Below are 12,236 nucleotides of genomic sequence, written 5' to 3'. Positions count from 1 at the left end.
TTTGTTTGCTACTGCTGGCTTCACGGACCCTGTGGGAACAAAAGGATTCTGGGGCAGTCTTAAAGGATCTGAAAAGAATACAACAGGCTAGAACTAAGTTTGAATTTCAGTTTTCTGTTGCTCACTTGTCTGCTTTACAACAGGTCACTGACCCCACCAAGGTTTTTTTTTTTTCTTCCTTCTTCTGAATGTTCAAAGCAGCTTTGTTTACAATAGCCAAACTGGAAACAACCCAAATGCCCATCATGTGGTGAATGGCATAGCAGTTCTGTTATACCGTGATGGAATGCCACTCAGCAATGAAAATGGAATGAGTGCTGGATCATCATGGGGATGAACACATAGTCTCACTTGTCTTTGTGGTACAGTTGGTTAGTGTATTTGACTGTTAACTGAAAGGCTCCATTAGGCCTTTTTGAATCATAGGCTCTTAGAGTTGGAAGGACCGTAGAGTATGTCTATCTATCCAACTCCATTGGACCCAGTTCATGTGCCTTCCCAGGCCTTCGTAACTTGCCACATCATCTCATGATACTTCCTTTGCCATGGTGGGGGCTGGCCTCAGTTGCTCTGACACCCAGGTCCAACATTTTTTGAAAGAGCATTTTTATAATTGTACTATCAACTATAGTCCATCAAGTTCACTGTATTGTATAATCCTGTTTTTAATTTTTACTCTAGTAACATATATACAACCTAAATCTCCTCTTTTAACCACATTCAGATATATAATTCAGTGCTGTTAATTATGTTCGCTGTGCCAGGTCCAACTTGACAAGATTCACAGAGGTTCCTCTTACACTTACAGGCTTAGAAAAAGTGCTGCCTGCGGTGAATGTTGGATCTGGTTTCTTTCCCAGCAGTTGCATACAGGGCAGATAACAAATAGGGAGTGTTAAGGGAGAGGGGAAATCAGAAAAGCCTGTAGATAAATTCCCTCCTAACTGATTGTTTTAAGGTGCCATAGTTCCAAATGGTCTATCCAGAAGACATGTATCCTGTGCACTTTATTTTCTTATGGCACTGCATGATGGCCATACCTTGTGTTTTCTTTCCCTCTTTCCCTGCATTATCCGTCTTCCTTGCTGCTTTGGAATTGCATCTCCCTCAAAAGCCGTAGCATGTAAGATTTGTCTCTGAGTTGGATTTTAAGGAATCAGGGCTAAGATACCAGTGTCTTATCAAAGCAAGAATTCTGATAGATGACCAGGTAACTTCCACTTGAGTAAATACTTACATATTCTAAAAAAACAATTTTAATCATTAAGAAGTTAGGATCTTCAGATATAAGCGTACTCCTATTTCATATGTATTTAAAGATAGAGGCACTATTGCAAAGTGATTAGGAGATGGGGCTACTGGAATCACGAAGATCTGAGATCAAATAGTCTTCCCAACACTTGCTAGGTGTGTAATCTTGGGCACATTTACAAAATCTCTCCCAAAGTTTGTTTTCTTAATCCAAGTGCTATAGGCCTCTATTTTATGAGCCCATCGTTCTTGATTAAAACCACCATGACCTCTAGGAATTTAGAATGAGAATGAAAATGAGGGCGGGGGCTGAAGGTAAATGTGTTGTCAGCTTTCTACTTTGCACTCTGCATCAGTCAAATGAATTTAAGTAGGGAGATTGTTTGATAACAGTATCTGTATTGAAGATTGGAGTTAAAAGAAAATTGCAATCAAAACTAGAAACTGCAGATATACTCCTTAGCTTGCCAGCTGAAAAACAAATAGTAAACTGCATCTAGGAAAGTAAGATAAGATTAGATGTGACAGCTTTGCCAGGAGGTCTTCTTGGGGCTCTGGAAAAAGAAGCAGCAGGGAAACACATTTTGGTTTCTCTCCCTCTCTTTTAGGCATAGCCTGGGTAAAGCCTGTATTTTGGGACCCTCACCTCCAATACTGTTTTCTGTTTCTTCTGGGAAATTTACTAAGAACTGTTTTTCAGTTTGAAGTATTGAATATGTGATTTTAAAATATTATCCAAAATTCTAAGAGGGGAAAAGAAGAGATGAGAGAAAAATAATACTCCAAGATAACTTCATTTTTCTTGCTAGATTTTTGTCAGTTAGGAATATTTTGCTTGTGAAAAATTATCCATTACTACATTTTATAAAAATTAAGTATTATGAAATTGGAGCTTTGTGACAAAACAAAATACACTTGAGGTTAAAAAATACCTTTCAGAAAATCAATGCATACATATATCCACGCTGTGTAATAGAGTGTTTGAACCATTCTCCATTTTGTGGTATTTTCACCTTACAGAGAAGAAAATTGAGACCCTAAAGATATTTATTGGTTCAAGGTCCAATAATAGAATGTGGGTATTATTAAGCTGGGTTCTCAGATGCAAACCTTAGAATCCATTCTGGCAGAAAGGAATTTATTATAGGATATTAGATGGCCCACAGAATATTTGAGCAGCTCGAGACAGAATGCAAAGATGTGTTTCCTGGAACAGTATCTAAAGCCATGCTCCTCAACAGCCATGTCCTGTTGAGGAGGCTGCTGCACCAAGCAATAAGTGCCAGAAACTTGACCTTGTTGCACTGATGCCTTTTGAGCATCAGAAACATGACCTTGCAACCACGGCTGCCACAGAAAACACAATGCCTGCTATTCCCTTTGCCAGCAAAATAGAAGCTGCATGCAGAGCCTGTTTCCACACATTGCTCACTTCTGAATTGATGGCTCAGTGGGTGCATCTTGACTGGTGGATCACATATCACATGTCTCAGTTCTGGCTGCAATTTGACTTTGACTTCAACATTGGGGAGGTGGAACTCATTACATTGGAGACCTTCTAAATAAGGATGTTATTTAAAGGAAGACGGCCCACCACTAATATACAATTTAATAAAGATGGGGAATTGTAATTCTAACCTGTCTAGTTCCAAAATCTGTTTTCTTAACCCTGATGCTGTGTATCTTCAGTACTACCTCTGCCATATGTCGGTAGTTCCCCAAAGGGTGGTTCCTAGACCATAAGTATCACCTAGAAACTTGTAGAAATGCAAATTTTGGGGCACAAGACTAGTGTTCCGGGTTGTCATTGCTGCCCTTTTTGCAAAACACCAGAAATGGAGTGACTTTTATAAAGGGGGTTTATTTGGTTACAAAGTTACAGTCTTAAGGCCGTAAAGTGTCCAAGGTAACACATCAACAATGGGTACCTTCACTGAAGGATGGCCATTGGCATCCGGAAAACCTTTGTTAGTTGGGAAGGCACGTGGTTGGCGTCTGCTTGCTCCCAGGTTGTGTTTCAAAATAGTGTTTTCCAAAACGTTGCTCTTGGGGAGTTTTGTCTCTCTTAGCTGCAGCTCCTCTTCAAAATGTCACTCTCAGTTGCTCTCTAGGCTGTAGCTTTTGGGGTCTCACTTTCTGGAAACACAGAGTTTTCCAGACCATTAGTTTCTGGTTTCTTTGAACCCAAGAGTTCATTTCTCAGCTTATCTCTCTCCTCTTGCATTTTACTATAAGCTACAAGGAGAAACCAGGATACATCTTCAACTTTTAGCTTCGAAATCTCTTCAGCTAAGTATCCCAGGTCATTGCTTTCAAATTCTGCCTTCCATCTGAAACTAGGACTCAATTTTGCCAAACTTTTTGCCACTTTAAAACAAGGATCACCTTCTTCCAGTTTTCAACAACATATTCATCATTTCTGCTCAAGGCCTCATCAGAAGTATCTTTAGAGTCCATATTTCTACCAATAGTCTGTACAAAGCAGTTGAGGCCTTTTCTATCAAGCTCCTCACAGTTCTTCCAGAATCTTCCCCTTACCCGTTTAAAAAGCCATTCCAACATGTTTGGTATTTGCAATCTCAACAGCACCCTACTTCTCTGGTACCAAAAGACGTTCTGGTTTGCTAATGCTGCCAGAATGCAAAACAGCAGAAATGGATTGGCTTTTATAAAAGGGGGTTTATTTGGTTACACAGTTAGAGTCTTAAGGCCCTAGAGTGTCCAAGGCAACGCATCAACGATCGGGTACCTTCACTGGAGGATGGCCAACGGTGTTTGGAAAACCTCTGTTAGCTGGGAAGGCACGTGGCTGGCGTCTGCTATGGAGTTCTGGTTTCACAATGGCTTTTCCCCAGGACGTCCCTTTCTAGGCTGCAGCTCCTCTCTAGGCTGCAGCTCCTCTTTAAAATGTCACTCTCAGTTGCTCTTGGGACATTTGTCCTCTCTTAGATTCTCAGGAGCAAAAGACTGCTTTCAAAGGCCGTCTCCAAAATGTCTCTGTAAGCTAGAGCTCCTCTCTCAGCAACTGTGTGTTCTTCAAAATGTCCCTCTTGGTTGTAGCAAGCTTGCTCCTTCTGTCTGAACTTATATAGTGCTCTAGTAAACTAATCAAGGCCCACCCTGAATGGGCAGGGCCACACCTCGTGGAAATTATCCAATCAGAGTTTTCACCTACAATTGGGTGGGTTTCATCTCCATGGAAACACTCAATCAAAGAATTACAATCTAATCAACACTAAATACATCTGCCCCCACAAGACTGCATCAAAAGAACATGGCATTTTGGGGGACATAATACATCCAAACCAGCACAACTAGCTCTACTGAATAAGAGACTCTGGGGGTGGAGCCTAGAAATCTGTATTTAACAAGACCCCAGGTGATCCTGAATCTTTTAAGGTTTGAGAGCGACCTCACTATGCAATACTCTACTATATGGCTGTAACTTACGTTTGAGGGTCTTTCCACATTTTAGAAGCAAAGGAAAACAATAAAAAACTAATATAGAAACCATGGACAGCCATTAACATACTTTTATATGTCTATTTGTGATTCTTATACATACATGATGTTTTCATTTACTTGACTTTATAAAGTCATAGTAACTAATCATAGTTGAAAATATATCAAATGGAGAGCAGATATGTTCAGCTGAGCTTTTAATTAAGGATTATGGAGTGCCAGAGACTTTTAAATTCTTTATACTACAGTCTAGAATATCTTCTATAACTGTACTTGAGACACTAAATCTTTTCATTTGCTCAAGCTCAGAAGAAATTCTCTAGGTTAGCTACTCACAGGTGTTCTTGCAAAGCAAAGGGCACTGCCTCCAAGTGTGGGTATCTGAATAAAGTTGGCATTAAGGATACCTCTTCTACTGGTCTGTATGTGCGCTGATCTTTGTGAATTCAGAATTGCTGGTTTGCTATAAATTCTTAGCTACATACAACTGGATGGGAGGTGTCAGGGCTGATTTGAAAAGTCCTCATTAATTTATTTATCCATTCCTCAAATATTTATCAAGCCACCAGAGTATGTAAAGCATTGTGCTAGGGGCAACCTTTGGGCTAGAATTGAAAAAATTGTATTGCAGAACTGAATTTTCCTATATTTATCATACATGTTTTATAAATGTTCAAGGAAAAAGAATCAAGTAAAATACTTAACTCAAAAATAAATGGCTATTAGCTTAGCCCAGGCCTACTTGGTGGAAAGGGAAGAGTAGGTATAATTTGAGAGGCTCTAATAGTTATTGAGTTTCTAATTTGGGCTATGCTGTTTACTAGATATATTTTAGACTCTGCTTCATTTAATCATTACCATAGTTCCCATAGAACTGTGTGCTGAATGACAAGCATTGGTGGAATGAAGATGATGAACAAGTCACTATCCTTATCCTTAAGAATTTGTATTCTAGTGGGGGACAGGTCAGATAATTTCAATATATCATGATTGAAATCCTTCAAGAATAATAATCCATGACTATAGATATGTGTAGTGAATTAAGTAACATGCTAAATACACCTGAGCCCCCATTTCATCAAAATGTATGCATGTGTGGGTACATGATTTGTCCAAGGTCCATATCTCAAGAGACATTCTGCTATTTGGTGCTGGAGAACCAGGTGCTAGAGGGGACAGGTACTGGTACGTTATTCAGCATCTGCAGAAAAGCTGACAACGCAGAACCTGGGTCAGCCAGGATTTGCCATAGACTTGGAACAATGTTGGGACACATTCACAGTACTGTCAGAGTTAGCAAGGGTAATAGTGGGTTATCTACCTACCAGGTCTCTCTGGTTTCCAGACTAGGCATGAACCCCTGAGACACAGAGATGAAGTGACTTGTCCAACCAAGTGAGTGGCAGGGCCAGGCATATGAAGCCAGGTTTCTGGCTCTATAATGGCTGCTCTTAACTATTATATTAAACTATGGATGTAGTCACCATAATGATCTTATACCCATTTTACAGATAAAGAAAGCAAGGTTTAGAGAGATTAAGTAAGCTTACACAGGGTCATACTTCTATTAGCTAAATGTGTTAGAACTAGCTGAGCTTAATTCCATATTAACCACACTTTGGCTAATTATTGTTGGGGAAAACATTTTTACTTCAACTATTCAAAATGTAGATTATTATTGTTTTCAGCACAGATTGTACAAATTCACATGGACAAGAGTAAATAATTTTCAACAGTGTGGCTGGGAAGACAACTTGAGTGTAGCTTTTAGGGCTGATTCATTCTGGCAGGTCCTTCAAGAAGTGCTAATATGTGCTAGAGGAAATGATAATAAAAAAAATTCATATTTACCTTGCCTGAATCAACTTTTTTGTGTGTGTTCTCATATACAGAACTATGCTGTCTACACTTAGTACTGGTCCTGCCACTTGAGTGCTTCAAACTTTTATTTAGCACAATTTTGGTTTTTTTTTTCATGTATATCCATCTGTAGCCTGGAATAACCTTCCATCTGGGTGGAATTAGACATCTCAATTTTCATTGTAAAATGTCTGCTTGCCTCTTATCTCTCTTGTTTCTGAAGGCTTTCATTCTCCTTTCAGTTGAGAGTATCGTGTTTGGCCATTTGCTAGAAACTAAATCCTGAATCAACTGCTAGCTAGGTGACCATGAAACATACATGATGCCAGCAATACTTTTATGCAGGATTGGCTACCTGATCTGTGGGATCCAGTGCAAGATAAAATACAGGCCCATTGTTAGAAAATTAAGAATTCAAGATGATGACTGCACAGCATTAAATCCCAAGTGTTGGCCCCCTCCGAGTGCAGAGCCCTATAGGACTGCGTAGGTGCCTCATCCCTGAAGCCGACTGATTTTAGGAAAATTGGTTAAGGTATTGATGCCCAAATATCTGTTCTGTGCTGTCTTGTGACAAAGCTTTCACTGATTGTGACAAAATAGGGGAAAAACTTGAAAATTATGTTGTGAACTTCTAATACATTTCATAACATTTTAAAGGATTAACCTTTTAATTTATAGAGATAGTCTTCCTACCATTTTTTGCTACTCAAAATAGGCTTTCTTTTTGAAGTGATCATGAAGGGAGATGTAAAAATATCTTTATCTGATAAAAGCAACACTTGCTAATTATGCCTTCTTATCCTCTCTCTCTTTCTTGCCACCCTCACCCAATCTTTGAGTCAAAGATGAGAATCCATTCCCAATGAGAAACCACTTCACTGCTTTCCCTAAATTTTTGGTCAGATAGCATCTCCAGAAAGCAACATTAAGAGGTTTATTATTTAAACTTCATGAGGCTATTGTTATGTCCTTAGTTTTCATCAAGGGTTGTTACAAGAAATGACCACATGTGGATAGCTTGGCCATCTTCTATAAAGTCAGAGCTAAAGATGTATTTTTGTCCCATTTCTCAAAATTCTCCTCACATGTAAGGATCTACAAAATACATTCTTCCTAGGATTTAATGCCAACAAAATATGCCTCCTCAGATGAACTTATTGCAGACAAAAAGAACTGTAAAACTAGTATAAAATTTAGCTAAGTGCTAAATGTGATCTTCAATTGCAGAACTGTTTTATACCATTTTCGCAGAATCCCTATTTCCTTCCTCTAAGCAGTTTCTGATCTTGCTTTAAAAAATTGTATTTTAACTGCCCTTACTCTGTTTTAAATGTTCTTGTAAAACTTTTCAAGTCTATTCTTTTATTTTTAAGCACTAGGTTGACTACAGATTTTACATAGTCAAAACCAGTAGATACTGAATGTATGTAGCGAAATGTTTTGAAATGAGCTTATAGAGCTTTATCATCTTGAAGGGTAGTACTCAAATAAAAATTAAGTACTTTTTCCCCCCCTGACACCTTCTGTATCTGCCTCATTTGCAATTTTTTTCATATGATCCTGCCAGTTGGTAGTAATAAAACTAAGATGAGGATGACTTAGCTTTTTGGCATATGCTGTCAACTCCAGGTTCTGCAATGTTGACAATGAGGCTGTCATTCTTTTTACTCGTATTTATAGTCACTGTGAAGTGTGAAATACTATTCTTTCTTCTCTGGAATATGAACTGCTTCTCAAATTTGCAATTTCAAATGTGAAAAGTAATCCTGGGTTCAGCCTGAAAATGCATAGGCAAAAACCAATGTGTCTTTCAAATACTGCAGAAGGGAACCTCCAGCTAGTCTGTACCTCACCTTACTCATATGGCATCTTAAGGCTTTAAGAATGTTTCCTTTCATTTAATCAATGACTTAGATCAAAATTCGGTAAGCAGTGTTCTCTATTCTTGAGACACTGATGCACATGTGCAGTGTGATATCTACTAGGAAAAATTGTGGAATAGTGGTTCCATATACCAAAAAGAAGGGAAACTAGCCTTATTAGGTAACCTACATGTGAAAAATTGTCCATGCATTATTGATGTTCATATTAACTTCATAAAAAATAATTTATCCATTTATTATATATGAGGTAAATGAGACCCAGTGGAGTAAGTTGTCTGATATGACATAACTAATAATTTGCAGAACGAGTATGTGATTGTAGACTTGTCTAATTCCAGATTTTCATTTCACCACAACCTTGGGTAATGCCACCACAACTGAGTTGGATACCAGAGGTCTTCAGGACCACTTGCAAAGTGTGCACTCAGATGTCGAAGATATTGGCCGAGATGTGCTATCACCAAGCTTTATTTTACTGTGCAAAGACTTCCCTACCAGAGCCTGCCCAGTCATTTTCCTAGAACTTTCAGAGCTCATTGGATACCACAGCTGTCACTTTTGACAAAAATAAAGTTAGGAAACCTCAGATCTGAGGGAAGGCTTGTATCTCCCATTGAACTCATTTGTTAACTAATTTGACACACACACACACATACACACACACACACACACACACCTGCACACATATACTTCCTATGTGCAGAGTACTCTGCCAGATCCTAGGGACATAATAATAATTAAGAAGCACAGGGTCCTATCCCTCATGGAGGTCATTGTTTATTGGGAGAAATTTATATTAAGCCAACTATTACAAATAATTCATTAATTAGAGTTGTGGTAAATACTACAGTCACAAAGTACAGCTTATTATAAATGTGTAAAAAAAAAAAAAAAAAAGGAAAATTTACCCAGTCTGAGATTGAGTAGTGGTCAGCTTAATGAAGGGAGTGGGATGGGCTGATCATTCCAGACAGAGAGTCCAGATAAGTTGTAGTATAATCACATGGAAGTAAGCAGCTCATCTGTTAGAAGTGAGAGAACACAATATGGGGATTGTGATTACCTGGGGCCATTGGACACTTTCAGTGAACACTTATGGCAACTCTGATAACGCATCCTTAAAATGGTTTTGCAACACGTAGTATAAAGCTAGCACAATACCTATATATAGCAGGAACCACATGCATTTTTCCTGAATTGTTAAGTTATCTATTGCTGTGTAACAAATCATCCCCTATTTGGTGATGTTAACCACCAACAATTTATTATTACTTATCATGGTTCTGTGAGTTGACTGGCCTTAGCTGGGTGGTTCCAACAAGTCTATATGGAAGTGGCAAGGCTTCCTATAAGCTCACCTTGTAAGTCCCAGAACTTCACTTTGGCCATGTTCTGTTGGTTGAAAAGTCACTAAAGATGGTCCAGGTTCAAGGGCAGGGTAAATAGACTTCACCTCTTGGTTTGGGAATGGATAGTTCACATTGAAGAAGAAAATGAAGGAAGGAGGATACTGTTGCCACCATCTTTGGAAAACACAATCTGCCATGCCTAATAAAGAAATTGGATGCTAGTCAGGAGGGCTGGTTTGTCTGCTCCATATGGTACCAAGTTTCTGATTTGATTCATATTTTAGGAGCTGCCATGATTAGGTATGTGTCTCTTCCCTGAATCAAACCTCCCTCTGATTTATTTAATAACTATGAGATGGCATTTAAGAGTGTGTCTGTGCCAAGTGTTTTGGGTCAACTTAACTTATTTCTCTAAGTCTCAGTTGTCATTTTAAAAATTCTATTAAAAACATAGACTGTAAAGTTGTCTTGTTTGCTGTATTAGGTTGTGGTGAATTTGTCAACAATTGATTTATTTATTCTGCAAACAGTAGCAAATGCTTAGCTTGCTTACTGTTTGCCTGACACAATTTTAAGGATTTTACATTAAACCCTTATAAAAGGATGAGGGCCAGCTTTTTGTCAGGCAGCATGCTGTGTTCCCAGGGTATAAATACTGAAAGAAAAAGATATAGGGCCGCCCTCATGACTTGATAATATTAAGATGGGGCCAGACATTAATCAAATGATCACACAAACATGAATTTGTAGCTTGGTCACCAGACCATCTAATGGGGAGAATAACAGTTCAGTTTAAGAAAGATATACAAGCAATTGTGTGTGCCAGGCAATGAGGTGATTTAAGTCACTAGCTGTTAATTTCCACTAGGGATGATGAGATAAGATCATTACTTAATTGGGTGGTTTGGGACGTTTTGGAGTTGCCTGAATTAATTGTAAGCCTCTGGCTAAGTAAACATTAGAAAAAAGCTGAAATTTAGATTTGGTGATGAAGTTTCCTCAAGTGTTTTTGAAGAGTTTGCTACCTGTGGTGTTAATATGAATGGACAGATGTGACTTAAGAATGATGGAAATTGCTTCAAAATGGTGACTTTTAGAAAATCCTGCCATTTTTATGACAGATCTGCCCACTTCCCCCTCCTAGATAATAAAATAAAAATAAAGTTGTCTTTCTGGTCCCATAAATTATTGAGAAATGCCCCCACCCCCTAGTAGTAATAAGGAAAACAGTGTCTGATCTTTTTGCCAAACATACTTAAGGATATTCTTTAAAAGACACTGTGGTACAATTTAGAAAACCAAAACCTTTTTATTTGGAGCAGAGAGATCTGGCTTTGAATCTCACTTCCACCTTTTACCAAACATCCTAGCCTCAATTTGCACATCTATAAAGTGGGCTAATGATATCTTCTTGTTATATGAAGTTTTACACTGCAAAATGCTGTGTAAAACATTTACAATGTCACCTTATAATTTAATACTACTTGAAATGCACTGGGACTGTAGAATATTATATTTCCACCTTAGACAAAAGCCTTAGTATCTCATATATAGTCTACTTTAACATCAATAAAGTCTTGCAAAACAATAATGGATCTTGATAACAGTTGTGCTGCTTGTAGCTATTTTGTGTGTGAGATCACTTTTTAATGTGATCCTTTGAATCATTCCTAATTTGGTCATCTGTAGTTTAATGATTAATCAGATTATTCTGCTCTATGATGATTTTAGAGTAATATATTGGGAATCATGCTATATGTTTATAAAATCGGGTAGAGAACAAAAATGGTTGTAAAATGAAGATGGTTACTGCTATTTATCTGAATAAGTAGACTCCACTCAAACATCCATTATGCTTACTGCTGACATCTTTCAATAAGCTAGACATCACCTTCTACCACGGGCAGTCACTCACTGAAATATAATGCAAATACAATGTGAATCATTGAACATGAAGGGATCCTCTTTTTGAGCAAATCATAACTGAAGTGAACAATGTCTTCTATTGTTTTCATCCAATTTTGTAAAAAATATAACGCCTCTAAAATTTGTATTTAATTTATTTTTGGTCCGTTTAAAAATATAGATGAATCTATTTTCAGTTTTGTTTTCAAGGAATATTCTCACGTCAATTTTTCCTAATCATTTATTATGAGATTACGTTTCCCTTTTAGTTGGCCTCTTTTTGGTACCAATTATCCTATGGTACCTATCATAATACAGAGCACCTATAATAAATTATTGTATATTAAATTATAGCATGGCATTGCAATTAACAGAAAATTTGGAAGAGATGACAGAGGTCACAAAAAGATGATCAGAATGATTGATCCTGATCAACTTGTCAGCAATGCATTAATTAGATAGTATCTTAAATACTTAGTTTAATTCAAATTATTACTTAATTTGGGATATTAATATTATGATT

The 12,236-nt window shown here is 37.7% G+C and overlaps 1 protein-coding gene across 2 annotated transcripts in view; it reads left to right on the top strand.

The window, feature by feature from the left end:
• NAV3 (neuron navigator 3) overlaps nucleotides 1-12,236 on the top strand; it is an 855,568-nt gene that overhangs the window by 149,405 nt on the left and 693,927 nt on the right. The window lies entirely within an intron of this gene.

This window comes from Choloepus didactylus, chromosome 8, assembly GCF_015220235.1.
Source record: "Choloepus didactylus isolate mChoDid1 chromosome 8, mChoDid1.pri, whole genome shotgun sequence".
NCBI lineage: Eukaryota > Metazoa > Chordata > Mammalia > Pilosa > Megalonychidae > Choloepus > Choloepus didactylus.
Note: the sequence above shows the minus strand (reverse complement) of the source record. Positions and strands in the feature narration are given on the sequence as shown.